The 21059-nt window shown below is 40.1% G+C and overlaps 1 pseudogene; it reads left to right on the top strand.

The window, feature by feature from the left end:
* Positions 1–17114: 17114 nt before the first annotated feature.
* Positions 17115–18088, top strand: LOC142452334 (trace amine-associated receptor 6-like; annotated as a pseudogene).
* The last annotated feature ends 2971 nt before the right edge of the window (positions 18089–21059 follow it).

Genomic DNA, 21059 nt, shown 5'->3' with positions numbered 1-21059 from the left:
AAAATGATATATTTGTACATATATTGTAGACATAGATTATAACTCATGAATAGTATCTGTTAAAGTAATGGAATGAAATAAGTATTAACTTTTTTATTCACAATAGTACATGCTTTATACTTTCAGTTATTTGGTAGGGCGCCTCAAAATTATTTTCTGCAATGGTGTTTACTAAATGGTGTAAGCAGGTTTTTGTAAGGAATTCTGGGGCGCGAAACAGAACCAAAGATCCAATTGGCAAAATTTAAAGCAGGCTTTATTGGGAGGCTTGCGGGCTGATCAGCAACTCAGGGGATTCAGCCTTTGAAACCGCACTTTGGGAAATTTAGGCTGCGGTTTTTATACCCCTGTTGGATCTGTGCACACAGGTGCTTCAGAAGGGAGAAGGTCTTTGACCTTATCTATATGCCAAAGGCGGCTGGAGTGAAGTGTGCATATCTTCAGAAAACAATCTGGCTCAGGAAGGAGCCAGCTCCAGGGATTTGAAGGCTGAGCAGGGGAGGGGGAGATCAGTGAGAGAGGGAGGTCAGTGAAAGGGAGGTCTATGAGAGGTGAATTCTGAGAGCCAAGGTGAAGGCACCGGATTCAAAATGGAGTCCCTTTTGCCAAGACCAGGCAGTTTTGACCTCTTTTCCTAAATGGTATTTACAGTTTCTCTTACCTACTTTCCTCACAATTTGTCTCTTTCAGGCTGTCAGGTATTGTTTGCTTCTTCTGAGCCTGCTTTTCATGCCTAAACCTTCTGAATCGTTCAAAGGTTTCTGATTTCATATTTCCTGTTAATGTTACAAACTCAATGTATTTCTCTACATTTTTCTGCTGCTTGTTTCCTGTGGCTTGTTCTTTCTGGAACTGCTAGGACTTTTATGCGTAATTTCTATCAGTCATTTTGAACTCAATGCAAGAATTATGTTTAATAGTGTTAGCAATTACTGTGAACTGAGGGTGTAATTTCTACAATGACTGTATCTCTGCATAAAATTTGTGATGCTACCTGTTCACCACAATGAAGCACAATAGTGTGTCTTTTTATTTGTGATTCCAAAGTTTTCTATAAACTACCCAATATTTGTGCACTGTGGGTGATCAAAATAAAAAGGCACTCAAAGCTGCCGAAAAGAGTGACTTACTGAAGAAATGATGACCAGACATAGAACTTATTGGACTAAATATTTTTGAGCATGTTGCTTTATTTCAGATATTAAGGATTCAGAAGAAACTATTACTTTGGTGATTTTATTGGTGGAATCACATAGAAAATTCAGGTTAATTTATGAAATCCAATTTAAAGTTTTAAGTTTTAAAAAATAAATTCATATTAAAGCAGATAGAGACAAAACTATCTTGAATACTTTACAAAATAAACGTATGATCCAGTATTTCCACACCTAGGTGTCTACTCAAAGGTCTTGAAAGCAGAATGTCAAATAGAGATGCATTCCCCACTGCAGCACTGTTCACAGAGCCAACAGGTTGAAGCAACCTCAATGTCCTCAGCAGATGAATGGCCAAACCAAGTGTGGTTTGTATGTGCAATGATGCAATATTCAACCAATAGTAGGAATAACCTGTTCATACATATTACAATATGGAGAAAACTTGAAATCTTATGCTGTATGTACAAAATGAGGTAATTACAAAGGGTGTACAGTTTACAACACCATTTTCATATAAAAGCAGGAAAATAAAAGTGAATAGAAAACAGATTTCAAAGAAAGGACTGGGAGAAAGGAGGGTTAACATTGACAGAAAAGTCACATAGGTTAAAAATGAGGTGGCTTGATGATTCTTCTTTTGGGTACTGTTAAGTGACTGCCTGGCTAAAGCGGTGTTGCACATGTTTGTGGACAAAGAAACAAATGCATTTCAAAATTGACCCAATGAGCAACTCTTAGACATTCTAAGGAAAATGAGTTGCTCATAAATTGGAGTGTACAGCCCAGAATGCCATGATGCATACTGTGACTGGATAGTTATCAATGGTGTCAGGTAAATTCTGCTTCAGGATCAACAGGTTTGGCATGTAAATTATTTGTGGGGAAATTAAGTGATATTTTAGGGTACAAAAGCGACCCCATCTCAAGTGTAATTTAACAAGGACATTTTCTAAGCTTTAAAAGACACAACAACAACACAAAGGCACAGACACACCGTCCAGACGAGGGAGATCACCAACAGGAAGTTGAAATGGCGACTAGGGTTCATTGACATGTGAAGCTTTAAAAGGGGCAGCAGCGGGTAAAGGAAACTCACAAAAGCATGACTGATGGCAGATCAATACAGCACAGTTACAGGTGGGTCTATACAAACAATAACAGGACCATGATTGGGACAGGTTCATAGTTAGAAGGGTTTACAAGACTGGTCCAGGGCCTCTGAGCCAGGTCAAGTAAGGACGACAGTGATGGGGCACAATGCATGACAATGGGATCCCCTGTGCTGTTCCCAAATAGTGACCGACATCAAGGATGCACCGCAAGAAGCATCCAAGAGATAGACTACTCTTCCCTGGGCTGGCTGGAAAGGGGTGGAGACAGTCCAGTGTCCAAGGCATTCTGTCGGAGGCCAAGATGACCTAGATCCCCTTGAATGATTAGAGAGCATTCATTGGAGGTTTACTTTAAGTGGGGACTCTCCACATGCATTTGGGGCTGCCACTGCCATTCATACCATTTTGGAAACCAGGGGGCTCAACACTTAATCTCTAATACAGTGCTTAAAAGGATCTCTCAAAGCTAGGGGGAAGTATTAGGTTTTATCTGCATAGTATTTATATTGTAGAGATTACAGGACTCTAGGATGATTTATAGTCCCTAGGGTGGATGTGAATAGCAAACACTATTCACATGTATATGTAACATATATGTAAACACTAACTTATTTATATGTAAACACAATATATGTAAACACTAGCTTATTTCATATAAAGGATGTGAACATCCTGGATTTTAGTACCCGAGGGGCTCTTGCAAACAATCCCCTTCACAATGCCATGGATATTGAGGGAAGGATGTACAGAGAAAAAACACATTTGCCAGATTTTTTTTTGAACTGCAGACCAGGTGTCACTCGGTGTGCTGCTTTGTCCTTGTAACCGCATCTGAAACAGCAGCTGCAATCTAAACCACCACCTTGTTGGCTAGTGAGAGGCGGGCAAGGGGAGAAGAGGTGATATTGGAAGGAAACTGCAGGAAGCTTAACTTGAAAGTGAGGCAGAGCCACGCTTCTGCACAGACCCTCCAACACAAAGGAGGTGAAGGGCAGTCGAAAGCACATTGCCTTATCCCTGGACAGATTGTGAATCATGAAATGAGAGGGGTGGGATGGGTGAGGGTAGGAAGAAAGACGGGATGTTCAGACAACCCCCATAATGACTAAATAGATTCTTGATTTTGAAGTCTGACACAAGAGGACAGCATGAAGTTGGGGACTAAGGTGCCTCAAAAAAGAGGTGTACGACAGAAAACCAGCCAACTGCAGAAGGCCTGCCAGAAAGTCAGCCCAGGAGGGCGGTCTGCCGTCGGTTGAACATAAGGCCGCACTCTCCATTTTGCCAGGCCTTTCAGACCAGCTGAGGGTCTTTGGTCTTCTTTTCTAAGTATCCCCATTCAATACACTCACTCCTTCTGTCCATCCTTCTCTCTGACTCTAGTCTGAACTTTTCCCTTCACCTGGAGTCTTTCTAGGTAGCAGGACAAACACCTAGGACTGGACAGCTTAAAATCTGTGAACCTCCTCATGGTCATAACCTGAATAACATCGTGGTAATCCATTGGAATTCTCTACATCTATTTGGCTTGCTTGTAGAACAAATAGACAAGTTTATGAAGACCTGGTGGGAATCAAGCCTCCCCTCCAGCATCTCTTAAGCCTGAGTGGTTGTACTTATAGAATTTTTGGTTACTCCATTTGTAAGGAGAGGTTTTCAAGTTGAGTAACTACTGGTTTCCACTTGACTTTTCCTCCAATAATAGCTATTCTGTCCTGGATCAGCTACGACATGCGGGGTTTTTAACAGTAGCTAAGTGTGTCCTAAACTGCGTCAAAGGGTGGTTTCAGTCACTCACTGGATCCACTCTTTGAAGAACCTGAGGTAAAACTTGTGTTAGTCTGAGTAAACTAGTGAAACTAATCCACAGAAACACGTATATATGAGACAGTTTTATATAAGAGTAAGTGTACATTAAGAAAGCATCTCAACCCAGTGCTGTCCAAGCCCATAAATCCAATATTAGCTCCTATGTTCGACACCAATCCACAAAGTCCTCCTCCATCTAGCAAAACACACGAAAGGACGCAGCCTTCAGGAGGAAAGTCAAATCAGTGAGCATGTAAGCATCTCAGCATTGGCAGGGGTCTCCACATGGCTGCTCCAGCACCCAGGCCTGCACTGGAGTAGGTCCATGGTGCTTCTCCTTGGGGATGTCTTGCAGGAAGTGAGCCTTGCCAGATGAAGCAGAGAACTGGTGGAGGCAGCTACACTCTGGTCCAGCCATCAGAAAGCAAGAAACCAGAGAACTAGAAGGGTGAGGCTCACTGAGTCATTTATCTGTCTGCCCTTCAATTAATCTCACATGTATCAGCCAGGTTGGCACAATAAACCTTAACTATCTCAAACTCTATTACTGTTGATTTCTACAACTAGGGAAGCACAACAGCCTTTTGCCTCTCCTGGAGATAACGGCACTGAAAACCTTTCCAGTGATTCTCTAGATATCTTTGTAGTTGCCCTTCTCCAGTGCTTATTCTCCTTGTACGTGCTACATGCATCCTTGGGAAAGGATTTGATAAAGATATTGACACTATCAAGTATTGACTGTATCCTACCTCAAATGGATCCGGCCTCCCCTTACTTCCAGGGTTCCTGCTCTGTGAACCGGTGCAAATCTGGGAATTAAATAAAGGAATAGAATATTATTTTGGTTTGAACTTGGCCTTCTCCTCCTGGGAATCAAAACCTTTCTGCTTATAGAGATGAAACAAGATTAGAATCATATTGTTCACCTCTAATCTTGCTTTGATCATCTGTGCAATAATATCCTAAGTAGGAAGCATCCGGCTGATCAAGGTGTTTACTAATAGGTGACTATTTAGTCCCCTGCTCATCTGTGTCTCTGCAGACAAGTGTTGCAAAATGACTGTTGTTTGTGACTTTGCTGCTAAAAGCATTGAGCCATTGAGCGATAACTCAGTTATTTAAGATCTCTTTGAGGCTCTCTTGAATCCTGCATATCCTTGTGATTATCTTTGAACCTAGTGCTTTTATTATTCTAAAGTTAAGAAACTGTGAATAATTAAGTAACATTTGCATAGATAAGAGTTTAGGAATGGTTAAGTTCTTTGATGTTTGTTTTGTAACCAATTCCCTTGTGTAAGAAGAGTATAAATACCAAGCTTCAAATACACTGGAGACTCCAGTCCATCAGATTGGAGTCCTCCTGATCCCATGCTTTGTACATAGCTCTTTCTTTTCCTTTCAGCCACACGCCTCAGTTCGAACCCAGCTTGATGCAGGATAGCTGGTCTAATCCCCCGCAATCCTGCAAATCATACTGTTCTATTATGTTGACACTGCTGTTCATTTTGGTTACTATGTCCGTGCTTTGGGAACTTGGTTGTTAGAGTGGGTTTGCATTGAGCTGCTAACTGGTGGTCATATGTTTGAACCCACCCGATTGTACAGAGGAAATGATGAGACTGTGTGATCCTCTCAAGATTTGTTGTTGTTGTTGTTGTTGTTGTCAGGTGCTATCCAATTGGTTCCAACTCATCACAACCCTCTGCACAAAAGAACAAAATAACACATGGTCCTCACCAGCCTCACAATCGCTTCTCTGCTTGAGCCCATTGCTGGAACCACTGGATCAATCTACCTTGTTTGGGTATTTCCTCTTTTCCTCTGCCCCACTATTCTACCAAATATGAATTCATTCTCCAGGGACTGGTCTCTTCTGACTATATGTCCAAGGCATATAAGGTGAAGTCTTGCCATCTTTGCCTCTAAGGAGCACCCTAATCTCACCCCTTCCCATGCAGACTGGCTTGTCCAGTTTGTCTTTTCAGCAGTCCATGCCATTTCAATATTCTTCTCCAGCACTATAATTCAAATGCATCGATCCTTGATCTTCCTCAGCTGCCTCAATTCCGCCACACTTTCAGCAAGATTGTGTCATCTCCATATCACATTGTTGATAAGCCTTGATCCATTTTTGATATTGTGTTCTTTTTTTTGATTATCCAAATTCTCTGATTATTTTTCAGCATATAGATTAAATAAGTTTGGGGAGAAGAAACAGCCCTGGTGCACACATTCCTGTTTTAAACCATGCAATAGGCCCTTGTTCTCCTCACACAACTGCCTCTTAATCTAAGAAAAAGTTCCTCAGAAGTGCAATGTAGTGTTCTGGAATTCCCATTCTTCTCAAGGTGATCCACAGTCAGTTATGTTGTACATCCCAGTTAATTATGTTCTATGCAGGTGAATGCCTTAGAATAGTCAATAAAATACAAGTAAGCGTGTTTCTGCTATTAGCTGCTCTCTACCAAATTCTATTTTATATCAGCAACAATGTCCCTTGTTCCATATCCTCTTCTGAATCCAGGTAGCTCCCTTTCAATGTACTACTGCAACTATTGTTCTTAATCTAGAAGCTCTGCCAAAACCTACTTACTCTGGGAGACCCTGCAAGCATTTGAAATACCAGTGACATAGCTTCCAGGAACACAGCAACACGTAAGCCACCACAATATGATGAAATGACAGACAAGTGGAGGTCTAAAGTTTTATTGTTCCTGATGCCCAAAGGGAATTTCTACTCCATCATATATGATTTCTATGTGTTGGAATAGACTTGGTGGCAAATTGGTGGTTGGCCAAATGTAGGTTACCTGTTGGGCTGCTAACTTGAAGGTTGGCAGTTGACCTGCTCCAGCTACTCCATGTGATAAATATGAGTCTTTGGCTCCAGTAAACATTTATAGGCTCAGAAACCCATGGAAGAAGTTTTATTCTTTCTTCCAGCATCACTATAAAGCAGATTCCACTGTATGTCACAGAATGAGTGATTAAGGCATTGGGCTTTAGTAGCTTCCACAGTAACTTCTTGACTACAGTAAGGAGCAAGTTTATAACATCTCATGACTACTGACCTCCCAGTAGGAATTAATTTTCACAGATGTGACCACACATAAGAGTGGTCTGAAGCATGATAATGAGGTCACTAGATTCATAGACCTTCCTAGGCTTGGAGGGGCAAATTGGTAAGCACATATGCAGAATTTGAGGAAGTGGGGATATCCCTTTGGCATATTATTGGAAAGAGAGCCATTTTGTTCAAAATGGTACATACTTAGACTGTCCAAAACTGATGTGCAAGCTAGGTAGACCACATGAGCAGCATTGCAGTCAGCTATAGCATTGGTAGAAAAGTCAAAGTCAGCTTATTTATGGTATATCCTGAGATAGTAATTCATAAGAGATTCAGAATTCAGTGCTAAAAAAGAAAAAAATTAACATTTTATCTCATCTGCATTTAAAGCAGTTGAATTTCTCCCTTACTATTGTTCCCTCAATTCGCATGTACACCTTGTGTCTGGTAAACTATAAACAGCATGATCGAAAAGACAGATCACTATTCTGCATTCTCCTGTTCTTTACCTGAAACCCTTCCACTCATCCCCCTCCGTTTGGAGCTACTGTCCCTCCTTGCTGAGACCTTCTCATGACATTACAGCCATGGGAACTGATCACCTGCCATTTCTGATTTTCAATTCTGTAAAGATGTTGACTTTGCTTTAAGTTATCATGTTCTCATATTTTTATAATTACTATCATGGACAACAAATGAAGGAGGTGATATTCTTTGTTCATATATTTTATCTGTAAACACTTGATGCAAATAGATTCATGATGATTAGATTGATGAAAGTGTGAACTTCATTTAGATTTATGCTTTTCCTGAGAGTACTCATACCCCATTTATCGTGTGATATTTGAAACATCTTGGTCTTACTATGGATATGAAAAGGGTGCTCTCGGGTGCCACTATGAAGTTAACATATGTTCTGTGTCTTGTACATCTCAACAGAAGATATATTCTGAATCATTTTATTGGGGGCTCTTACAGATCTTATCAAAATCAACACATACATCCATTTTGTTAAGCACATTTGTACATATGTCACCATCATCAATTTTAGAACATTTTCTTTCTACTTTAGCCCTTGGTATCAGATCATTTCCCCAATCCTCCCCCACCCCTCCAAAACACCCTTGATAATTTATAAATTATTATTATATTTTTATGTCTAATTTACACTGATAGATTTCTCCCTTCAGCCACTTTTCTGTTGTCTGTCTCCCTGGGAGGGAGTTTTATGGAGATCATTGTGATCTGTTCCACATTTCTCCCCTCATCTTACCCTTACCCACTTGGTATCACTACTCTCATTATTTGTCCTGAGGAGTTTTTCTGTACTGTATTCCCTGTGTTTTCAGCTCTTTTCTGTACCCATGTACAATCTCTGGTCTGGCCAGATTTGTAAGGTAGAATTAAGGTCATGTTAGTGGTGGAAAGGGGAGCACTAAAGAATTAGAGGAAAGTTGTAAGTTTCATTGATGCTATACTGCACCCTGACTGGTTCATCTCTTCCTTATGACCCTTCTGTAAGGGGATGCCCAACTGTAAACAGATGAGCTTAGAGTCTCCAGTCTGCATTCTCCCTCATTCACATTGATAGGATTTTTTGTTCTGGGTCTTTGATGCCTGATACTTGTTGCCTTTGATACCTCATCATCACACTAGCTGCTGTGCTTCTTCCATGAGGGTTTTGTTGCTACTCAGCTAGATGGTCTCTTGTTTATCTTTAAGCCTTTAAGACCTCAGACTCTATATCTTTTGATAGCCTGACACCACTAGCTTTCTTCACCACATTTACTTATGCACCAATTTTGTCTTTAGCGATTGTGTCAAGAAGGTGAGCATCACAGAATTTTGGGTTATTAGAACATAGTGTTCTTGCTTTGCAGTACTTGAGTAGAGGCCCTATGTTGTCAGTTACCTTAATACTTAACATATAAATATATGTACATAGATCTATTTCCCTATCTTTATATATGAATATACTTACAAATGTACATTCCTGTACCAAGACCACTATAAATGTCCTTTGCCACCTACTTCTTCCATTTCCTTTACTTTCCTCTTCTTCCACTACCATGTTTGGCCTTCATTTGGGTTTAAGTAGTTTCTCTTGGTGACACTGCCCTTGATCAAGCCCCACCAGGCATCCCATACCCTCCTTGCCATCAATTTTAGATTACTTGTTGTTCCCTCATCTTTGTGTTGGTTAATAACCCACTTTCTTTCCCCCACCTACCCCTCTCCTGTGTCTCTTTCAAACGGTTGGTCACATTATTTCTCCTTCAGATGGTTTATCCTGCCTATCTTATGTAGATAGACATTTAGACACAATAATAAGCACAGAAACAGGACAGAGCAAAACAAAGTAACAAAGGAAGACAAAAAGAACAAAGCAACAACAACAAAAGAAACAACAAAAAAGAAAAGTCTACAGATAGTTACAGGTCTGTTTGTCGACCTTTAGGAGTGTTTTCCGGTTGAGTCTGATGGGGTTCCACATCCTGGCCCCAAAGTCTAATTTTGGTCTTCCTCAGGGACTTCATTGCTTTGCTACCCTTGATGATCTGTTACAAGCTCTTAGTGTTTCACCCCATTGTGGTGGGGCCAGATCAGGCACCATCCCCATACTGTATTCCCAGTGCTGTACCCCCTTAGCACTCTGGGTCAGTGAGGGATGTGTTATCTCCTGGTTGGGTCAGCCCTATGGTCCTCTCTATGCATTGGCTTCTGTGAGAAGGAATATCATCCTCAGGGCAGGCTTGGTGGCCAGGATGTATGCCACTCTCTCTACTTCCCTCTACATGTGACCCCGTGTGCGTTGATCAGACACAGGCCTTTCCCTGAGCTGTAGCTTCAGTGCTGTCCTCTGAACTGAATTCTTCTGGGGGAATGGAGGGTGGTATCCAGAGGGTTGGGATTGAGGTTTGCCCCACAGACCTATCTGTTGGTTCCTAGCTTTATGCCCGTACGTTCTATTCACATCCTGATGCATGGGGTTGAAGTCAGGTCCCTTTGTCCCTCTCCTCTGGAAATATAAACAGTACCCTCCCCTTGGGTGAGTTAGTGCCCCGTTGCCCCACTACCCATCTTCCTTTTTTCCTTCTCTCTCTCTCTCTGGCCCTCTCTCTCCTTATTTCCCCCTCCTTTTTAGTTGGCTGCATACGTATCTCTGGATTGGGTCTGACCCCTGACCCGCTACCTGGACCTCACCCTGGGAATGGAGCATACAATAAGTAGCTTTTCCCCCGTGCCCCTTTTGCATTTTACGCTTACTTCAGCGGACTCATGGTATACTTCTCCTTTGTGCTTGGTTTACTTCACTTGGCATAACACCAATTCATCCCATTGAGTGGTGTGCTTCATGCATTCAGCTCTGCTTTTTATAGATGCATAGTACTCCATTGAATGTAAGTAACAGTTTTTTTAATTCGTTTGTCCATTGGTGGAAATTTGAATTGTTTCCAACTCCTCACTATTGTGAACTGTACTGCAATGAATATTGGAGCACAGATGTCTGACTGTGGTTTATTTCTTGCCTTTCCTGGGTATATTCCCTGCAGGGTGATTGCCACATCATATGGTACTTTAATTTCCATCTGTTTCAGATATTGCCAAATCCATTTCCAAAGTGGCTGTACATACCCAGAGGTCCACCAGAAATCCATAAGACTTTCTTTCTCACCACAGCCCCTCTAACACTTATTATTTTCTGATATTTTCAATATTTTATCTCTGAAGGTGTTAGGTAGTATCTCATAGTGTTTTTAATTTGCATATCTCTTATGGCTAATGATCAGGAACCTTTTCTCATTTGTTTATTGGACATTCGAGTATCTGCCCTTGTGATACCTCTATGCAGGTCCATTGCCCAATTCCTCTGTGGGTAATTTGCTTTTTCTTAATGTTACTAGCAGAGTACTGTAGGTTTTAGTAATAATACTTTGTCTGATGTGTCATTGCTAAAGATATTTTCCCAGGCTGTTGGCTCTCTTATTACTCTCTTGGTAAATTCTTGCAATGTACATAGGTGTTTTATCTTCAGTATATCCCACTTGTGAATTTTTGCCTCCTCTGTATCAGTGTCCTTCCCTAATTCCAATAGCCTATATATTCCCTGCATCCCAATTCGTTCATTGATGGCCCTAAATTGTTTGGGATTTTACCTCAAGGTATGTGATCCATCTAGAGTTTATTCTTGTGCTTGGAATAAGGTAGTGTTGTTTAATTTTTCTGCGGGTAGATATCCAGTTTTCCCAGTACCACTTGTTGAACAGGGCATCTGCTTCCTGTTGATATTTTTGGGGCCCTCATTAAAGATCAGTTATCTGTATGCAGATAATTTTATTTCTGGGTTTTCAGTTCTTTCCCGTGGGTCTGAGTATCTATCATTATACCAATGCCACTCTGTTTAGACCACTGTGGCTGTAGAATAGGTGTTAAAGTCAGGCACAGCAAGCCCTCCCACTTTGTCCTTCTTCTTGAGGATTTTTCTAACTCTGGACTCTTACCTCTCCATATGAAGTTGTTAATCATTTTTTCCAGTTCTTAAAAAAATGTTTTGTATCGGGATATCATGAAATTTATATAGTGCCTTGGGCAGAACGGACATCTTTACTATATTGGATCTTCTGATCCATGAGCATGGGTTATCCTGCCATTTACTGAGGTAGGTCGTGGTTTCTAGAAATAGGGTTCTCTGGTTTTCCTACTACAAATCTTTTGTTTTTTTTAAGTCAGGTATATCCCTTGATATTTCAATTTGTGCTTGGCTATTGTGAAAGGTACTACTTTTTTGATACCCTCTTTAATGGTTTGATGTGATGCGTATAGCAGTTCGACAGACTTCTGTTTGTTGACCTTGTATCCTGTCAAATGCCATGTTCCTCTATTACTTCCAGTACTGCCCTTGTGGAGCTATGGGGATTTTCCATATATAAAATCAAATATGTGAATAATGATAGTTTTACCTCTTCCTTCCCTAGAGAAATACCTTTGATGTCTTTTCTTTGCCATATGTTATTTGCTAGATGCTTCAGTATGATAAATAAAATTGGGGACAAGGGGAATCTTTGTCTGGTCCAATCTTTCAGTAGAATTGTTTTCATCTTTCTCCATAGACCACAATGTTAGCTGTTGGTTATTCATATGTAGCTTGTATTATATTGTGGAATTTTCCTTTCATTCCAATCTTCTTGAGTGTCTTAAATAAGAATTGGTGTTGGATGTTGTCGAAGGCTTTTTTTTTTTGCATCTATCGATATTATCATTTGGTTCTTATATATTTTCATATCAATGTGGTGAATAATAACAATGGTCATTCTAATGTTGAACCACCCCTGCATCACTCGTATGAATCCCATTTGGTCATGTTAAATTATTTTTTATATATAATTTTGTATCCTATTGCTTAGTATTTTGTTAAGGATTTTTGCATCTATGTTCATTGGGGATATTGGTCTATAGTTCTCAATTGTTGTGGGATCCTTGTCTAGTTTAGGTAACAGAATTTTACTAGCTTTATAGAAAGTGTTTGGGTGTTTGCATATTTTTCTATGTTCTGGAAGAGTTTGTGTGAGATTGGTGTCAGTTCTTCCCTGAATGCTTGGTTGAATTCTCCTATGAAGCCGTCTGGTCACGGAGGGTTTTTTTTTGTTTGTTTGTTTTGTTTTATAATCACTTGATAACCTTGTCTATTTCCTCTAATGCTATGGGTCTGTTGAGGTTTTTAACGTCCACCTGGGATAGTTTGGTGAGGGACTGTTATTCCAAGTATTTGTCTATGTCTTACAAGTTGTTGTATTCATTGGAGTACAGGCCTTCAAAGTACTGTGTAATTATCTTTTTGGTTTCATCCCTCATCCTTGTTTTTGTTACTTCTTTTCTTTGGTTAGTTTGCCAGCAGTGGGTCGATTCTATCAATCCTTTCAGAGAACCAACTTTTCTCTACATTAATTTTTCCCATTGTTTTCTTGTTTTCCCTCTTATGAATCTTCAGCCCTTATTTTTATCATTTCTTTCCTTTTGCTATTTCTAGGATTGTCCAGTTGACAATACTTTAATCGCTGTAAGTATTCATCAGCATAGCAATCCCAAGTCTCTCTTCCTTTTTCATGTGTGCACGTCTTGCTATCAGACATCCCCTGTTAACTGCCTTTGCTATGTTGCAAAGGTTTTGGTACATCTCATTCTTATTGGTTTCTAGAAAATTCCTAAGTTAATCCGTGATCTGGGCCTGTAAGCACTCCTTTTGTAACAGAGAGCTATTCATCCTTCAATGGTTTTCCCTTGCTTCCTTAATCATGCTTTTGTTGATTTCCAGCCTTATGGCATAGTCGTAGAGCAGAGAACTCTGCATGATCTCTCTGTACTTGATTAACACAGATTCTACTTGCATCCCTGCATGTGATCTATCTTAGTGAATGTGCTATGTGGGCTTCAAAAGAATGTGAACTAATTTTGCATTTGGTTAGAGAGTTCTGAAAATATCTATTAGGTCAGTCATCCCATCATGATAGTTACCTCTGTAGTCCCCTTGTTAAGTTTCTTTCCCTGTGCTCAATCTTTCTCAAGAGTGGCACATTAAAGTCACCTACTATAATTGTTGAGCTTGTGATTTCTTTTTTTTTTTCATATTTGGAGTGTTTGATTGATGAATTTTGTAGTGCTCTCATTGGGCACGTATACATTTTATTATTTTCACTGGTTATTAGTCTACTGTTCCCTTCAGCATTATATAATGTCCCTTGTTATCTCTCGTTATACCTTGCACCTTGAGATCAATTTTGTCTGAGATTAGGATGGTAACCCTTGCTATTTTTGAATTGCCATTTGCTTGGCATATTTTTCTCCAGCCTTGATTCTCAATTTATTTAGTCTGCAATCTTGAGATGTGTCTCCTGTAGGCAGATCAACAGGTTGTGTCCTCTAATCTAGTCTGCTAAGCTCTGCCTTTTTAATGCTTGAGCTCAGTCCATTGATATTCAGGGTTATTACATTCATGTGTGGACCCAGTGATACCATGTTGTACCTTTTCTATTGGTTGTTTTCCTACCTCCGTTTCTTATCAGTGTGTTGTTCATGTGTGTATGGGTGGGGGGGCGTCATTCTTGCCTCTTTCCACACTTGAGCCAATGTTGTTATGTGGTTATTTTCTATTTGTTGCCCTCCCAGTGGGGTTGTTTTATATGGTGGTCTCTTATTTGTGTTCAGTGGTGATGTTCTTCTGACCATACAGGGTTTGCAAGGATCTTTTTTGGGCTGGATTTCTTTTAATATGTTCATTGAATCTTTCCTTGTCTGGTAAGATTTTTCCTTCTCCGTCTATTTTCATAGATAATTTGGCTGGATAGAGTATTCTTGGGTTTTCTCTATTTTCCTTCAATTTTTGAAATATGTTACTCCAGTCTCTCCTCTTCTTCACAGTTCCGCAAATAGGTCTGAGTATATTCTTATTTGGGTGCCTTGACAGGTGACTGCTTGTTTTTCCCTAGCTGTTCTTATGGTTTTGTTTTTTTCCTCTAAGTTGGATATTTTAACTATTTTCTACCCTGGTGACTTCTTCTTGGGGTTTGGTCTAGCTGTTGTTCTTTCATCCTCTTGAATGGCTGCTTGGGGAAGTTTTCCTCTAAGGATTCTCTCACTTTTTTTGCAGTTGACTTCTTCGTTATGTCTTGCTCTGGTAGTCCAATTATTCTAATGTTGTTCCTCTTCATAGTGTCAGACATGGCTCTCAGGTTTACTTCAGCTTCTCTGGTTATCTTATTTGACTCCCTTTCCCGTTTGTTGAACTGTGCCTGATTATCCTCTAGGTTACTAGTGAGAATCTCTGCCTCCTCTAGTCTGTTGGTAAAGTCTTTGAATTTGCTACTGCCTTTTGTTATCTTGTCCCTTGGGTCTTGTATTTCCCTTTGGTGCGTGGCATTTATTTATATCACTTCATCCTTTTTTCTATATTACTTCCCCCCATCTTGTATGATTCCAAGCACCATTCTGAAGATTTCTCTCTGTGTCAGATAAATGTATGCTTCGGCTATGCACGTTGTTAAGTTAAGGTCTTCTTCTGACAGTGCTTTCTGATTCCCCTGTTTTTTCACTCAGGTGATTGCGGCTGATTTCTGTTTGCAAGCTTGGTGCTATTTTCCAGAGAGTTAAAGAGCACTGGACTCTCTCTTTGGTAGACTTGTGGGAATGCTTCTTCGAACTGACTGAAACTAACTGCAATGGGGGGGCTTGGATATTTCTTTATTCTCTTGTGGTTTCACTTTTTCTCGAGCCACCAGTCTGTTGTTATTTGGCGGCCAAGTTCGATGGTCCTCTCAGGGGACACTGGTTGGGTGTTTGTGGACCCATGAGGATAGTACTACAGTGATCTCAAAAGAAGTCATGGTGGTGTGGCCCATGGCAGCTTGGATCACCTCAGAGGGTGTGCATGGGGTGCCTACTTCAACAGGTGTGCAGCAGAGGGCTGGTGGGTGTGCATGCTTCAAGGGAGAACATCATGAATGTGGGGAAGAATTTCTTTAGTCTGCAAAGTCACCACATAGGTCATTCAGAGATTCTTGCAGCACAATGGAGCAATGAGCTGCCTCAGGCTGTGTAAAGCACTGTGGCAGACAGAAGTTCCTTTAGTCCCCATGTGACCATGGAGGATGGTCAAGGGCTCTCCTAGCCATATGAAGTGTCATGGAATGTGGGCAGACATTCCCCAGCCAAGTAGAACACCACAAAGTGTGGTGGGATTTACTGCTTAAAGTAAAGAAATAGCTATTCCTCCATCATCTGACTGTGGGTTGGAGGGGTTAAAGCCCTGCCCAATGTCAGTGGCAAGTTGTGGTGTGTTGAAGTAAAAGCCTTGTGCCAAAGAAAAAATCCCGGATTGTACCAAGATTGAGGCAGGGCTAGAGATAAACCTTAGTCAGCGTCTGCATTGGTAAACCAAAAGACCATAGCTTCTAAAACCTAGTGCATCTGTGTCTTTAAGAGTCTCCCTCTTAGTGTCTCTCCTGCACCGATTTTGGTGGAGTTGCTCTGGAGTGTGTTCCCTGGTTGCCATTGTGCCGGAAGTCCCCAATCTCTTCTATTAATGGACACATATTGTAGTTTCATAAATGATTTTTATTCTATTTCCTCAGGTACATTTAAAAATTTTAATGTTTTGATCTCATAATTTGGAGACTGCATTTCTTAGTTTTGCCATATTAAAATAAAACTCTTTCCTCAGTCGAGATTTAATTCATGGAGCATCATCTTTTGTATACAGTCCTCGATAACATTTACAAACACTTGTTTATAATAATTACACCTTTGTTTATGAGTGGAAGTCTAATGATATTTAGAAAATATTATCCTTATGAGATTTAATTATGACTTTTTTTACATTAAACAAGAGGAGCATAATGCATTTAACTTTCTGGTCAGTATTCACACTTTGAATTTGGTATATTTTGAGATAGGATTTGTTGTGTCCTGGAAGCTTTGGTTATTAACTTCATAGCCTTTCAAGGAGGGACGTAATACAAGTTAACACATAACAAAGCCCATCACATCTCCCACTCTTTTACAAGAAAAAGACATCTAGATTAGCTAATAAGTTTTTTTTATTAATTGGAAGGGAAATATTTTCTGCATGTGTGTTGGAATAATAAATTTGCAATAGATTTGCTTCAGAGTACATTCTTATTGGGTTTCAAACACTTTTCCTCAATATATTCTGAAGTACAAAAATAAAACATTTCATTGGAGTGGATTCTGACTCACAGTAACTCCATAGAACAGAATAGAACTGTCCTGTTCTCCGTGCTATCAATCTTTATGGATTTCTGCAGAGCTAGTGGGTTCAAACTACAGACCTCGATATATAAGCATCTGACTGCTCCATCAAGAACAATAATATTACAGGTAATACATATATCATTTATCAAACATTTATATGGGTTTTATGATTATTCTGTACGGTCACTGGTTAAAGTGAATATGTTGGATCATATTTCTCTTAAATGTAGGCTTTAAGAGAACTTTTCTCTCCCTTCAGGAAATGTGGAGGTGCTCTGCTTTCCATGGTTGACAAGGACGTGCCTGTCAGTATAAACTGCAGCATTCCGACCATCAGTGCATTCCATCCTGATCCCGTGCAGCTCTAAGACAATATAAACAGACCTTGTGTCAAGTCTCCCTATTCACCAGGACCCCATGTGGTTCTGTACAAGGTGTTTGGCTTTGGAGCTGTGCTCACCTTGTTTGGAAACTTCCTGGTGATCATTTCAGTCTAACATTACAAGCAGCTGCATTCAACAAACAATTTCCTCATTGCCTCTCTGGCCTGTGCTGACTTTTTGGTGGGTGCGACCATAATGCCCTTCAGCATGGTCAGTTCTGTGATTAGCTGCTGGTCCTTTGGGGGGAGCATTTGTACATTCAACATATACTGTGATGTGATGTTATGTTGCTCTCTTTTCCACTTTTTATTACCATTGACAGGTACATTGCTGTTACCAATCCTCTGGTCTCGCCTACCAAATTCACAGTGTCTGTCTCCAAAATGTGCATCAGCTTCTCTTGGATTGTACCTGTTGTGTAGAGTGATGACCTGTTGTACACATGAGTCAAAAATGATGGATAGGAAGAATAATGTGATGCCATGTACTGTATACATCATGGTACCACAGTTGTAAACTGAGAATGTGTTTTTTAAAAGATTTTTTTGTTTTTCTTTATAGCTATACTTGTTATGATAATTCTTTTTTATAAGGCTTTCCTTGTGGCTGAAACATGCTCAGAAGATTAAGGCTATTGTTATCAAATTAGATTCATAATCTGAAACCTGCAAAGCCATTTGGCCACGAGAGGGAAAAAGCAACTAAGACCCTAGGGGTGACACTAGTAGCATTTTTATTTAATATCTACCGTATATAATTGATACATTCCTTGACTCTTTTTTGATTTTCTGACCCATTCTCTTTTTTAAAAATAACTTTATTGGGAATTCTTAAAGCTCTTATAGTAATCCATGTGTGGATTTTGGTATCCTAAGTGGTCCTGCAACAAATACCCTTTACACATTTTTTTTGCTGTTTTTATGATATTGAGGGATGACAAGATAGAGGGAGAAAAAATCCCCAGAATAAAAACTGCATTCCAGGTATATGTAGATGTGGAGCTTTCCTCTTACAACCTCATCTGAAACAGTGGCTGAAATCGAAGTCACCACATGATTAAATTTATGAAAATCCACTGCTATTCTCCAAGGTCCCTCTGTCTTCCTCATAGCTCAAATGGACAAATTCAATGAGGACTTCATAGAAATCAAGTCCACATGTCACTTAAGGAGAAGATAAAAGAAGATTGACATCACAAAGTGTTGGCCATGACCCAGTGTCCTTCCTCAAGGCATCCAACTTCCCTTACTCAAACTGTGTCAACTGGAGCAAATCGGGGAAGTAAGTCAGCGCTCATAAGATGTTAATGAGTGAAATTATCCTTTTATTCATTAGAAGTAAGGTTTTCTGCTTGTATAAATCAAGTGAAGACTTGAGCCATCCTTTTCACCTCTTATGTTGCTTCGTTCATCAATCCCATAACATAGCTTTCTGCATGTCATCCTATCTTATTATTTCAACTCTGCTTCCTTTGTACATGACATCCTGTCAACTGAGAATTCTACCTTCCTCATACTGATTGGGGTAGGAGCAATTCCCACCCTAATTTCTTTCCTACGGAGAGAATCAACCACAGAGCTGTTCAGGGATGCTTACATCCTCTGAGGAGTCCATTTGCAGAGGGTGACATTTCACAGTGGCGTCTAGAATGAGAGCTCATTCCTGGAAAAGGGCGTCTGGACACCGTGCTTGTGAACGTAGGTTAGGGAAGAAGAGGGAGACTGTGAAGGAGATGAACTGACACGGTGGCTACAACAAGAAGCTGAAACATAACAAAAATTTTGATGCACTGCAGGACCTTGCAGTGTTTCCTTCTCTTGAGAAGAGTTACTGAGAGCTGGACCTGACTTGACCACACCATGGACAACAACACTCTGGTATGAGTGCCATGAGGAAAAGCCCGGACTCAATTTTGAAGCTTTCCCTTTTCTTAACACATCACTTCCTTTCATCCTTCATTATTAGATCCAAATTACCTCCTGGTGATTTCATCCCATGCACATCCTGTCCTGTGTGTTCATCCTATGGTATTTCTCACTGTCAAACCATGAATTAAAAGTTCACTGCCTTTGTAAAAGTCATTCTGCCTCCTAGAAGCCCCACAGGACAGGGTAGAAATGCCTTGTCATTTGCATATCAACGGTTGTTAATTAGCCTTCCTCTAATGCTGATGTCACATTCTTCTTCATATAATCTCCTTTTTCTTATGATTTTCTCAGAATACAGATTGAGTCAGTATGGTGAGGGGATAATATCCTGACACGCACCTTTCCTGGTTTTAAACCAGGCAGTCTGCCCGTGTTCTGTTTGCACAACTCCCTCTTGATCCACTTACAAATTCCTCATGAGCACAGTGAAGTGTTCTGGCACTCCCATCTTCTCCAGATTATGCAAGGTTTGTTATGGTCCACACAGTTGGATGGCCTTGCATAGTCCATAAAACACTAGTGATAATCTTTCTCGTAGTCTCTGCCTTCAGTCAAGATCCACTTGACATCAGCAATGAAATTTCTTGTTCCACCATCCTCTTCTGAATCCATCCTGAACACCTGGCATCTTCCTGTGCATGTAGAGCTACAATCATTTTTGGATGATCTTCAGCAAAATTTTCTTGGCTTGTGGCATGAGAGATATTGCTCTATTGTTTGAGCATTCTGTTGGGTCACCCTTCTTTGGAATGGGTAGAAATAGGAATCTCTTCCAGCCTATTGGCCAAGTAGCTGTCCTTAAAATTTTCTGCCAGAGGCTAATCAGTTCCTCCAGTGCTTCATTGTTTTATTGAAATATTTCAGTTGCTTTCCTATTAATTTCTGGAGCCATTTAATTATTATTATTTTGCTAATGTTTCAGTGCAGCTTGAATTCCTTGTTCTTCTCACTCTGTGCAGGATTCAGTTTTAGCCATTGGGTTCTTACATTTTTACATCCCTCTCACATTACTCATGTCAATCACAGCTGACCTCCCCTGGCTACACAAAGCGGAAGGAGAATCTGACACTCCCTGATGCCAAAGGGCTGCTATCAGATATGTGCCCACCTTCCATCTTCCTTTACCTATTCTGACACCCACTTTTCCTCCACAGCACTCTCTCTCTGAACTGGGTTTGAGATTTCATTACAATAACAACAGGGAGTTCTGAGACAAAGCTCACCATGAGAGAGTTTTATTGGGGAAATTAAACTATGTTACCACAAGTTTGAGTCAGCAACTGATTTTATTATTTTATTCTTTATTGGAAACCTAAGAAAATTTTCCTTAAATATTGTTCTTGATTTTTCAAAAAAAAAGAGAGAGAAGAAGAGAATCCATAATTAGAAAAATACTGTCCTTGGTCTACGGCATCACCTGTCCTTGTGCAGCAGCCAAGTTCTCTGATTGATTCTCAGGTTCTCAGTCATCAGGCCCCTTGGCTTTGCCATGTTAAGGAAAACTTCCATTCTCAGTACAGACTTAATTTGGGATTCATTATCTTTTATGTGTATTCCTGCGTTCTATTTATAAAGATTTGTTTATTACTATGCATCTTTATTGATGTGTGATAATGGCCCTTTGTTTAAAAAATACTGTTCTTAAGGATTTCAATATGATACGTTGTGTGACATTATTAAATATAAGTTATCATCACTATTTTCACCTTGCACAAAGGTAACCACCCTTGACAAGGGATTGGTTGTGTGTCCTGGGAGCTTGGGTTATTAACTCAACAGTCTCACATGGGGGTGGGCGATGGGGAATGGGTATTAAAGGTAACTGACAATAACAA

Source organism: Tenrec ecaudatus, chromosome 7, assembly GCF_050624435.1.
Source record: "Tenrec ecaudatus isolate mTenEca1 chromosome 7, mTenEca1.hap1, whole genome shotgun sequence".
NCBI classification, from domain to species: domain Eukaryota; kingdom Metazoa; phylum Chordata; class Mammalia; order Afrosoricida; family Tenrecidae; genus Tenrec; species Tenrec ecaudatus.
Note: the sequence above shows the minus strand (reverse complement) of the source record. Positions and strands in the feature narration are given on the sequence as shown.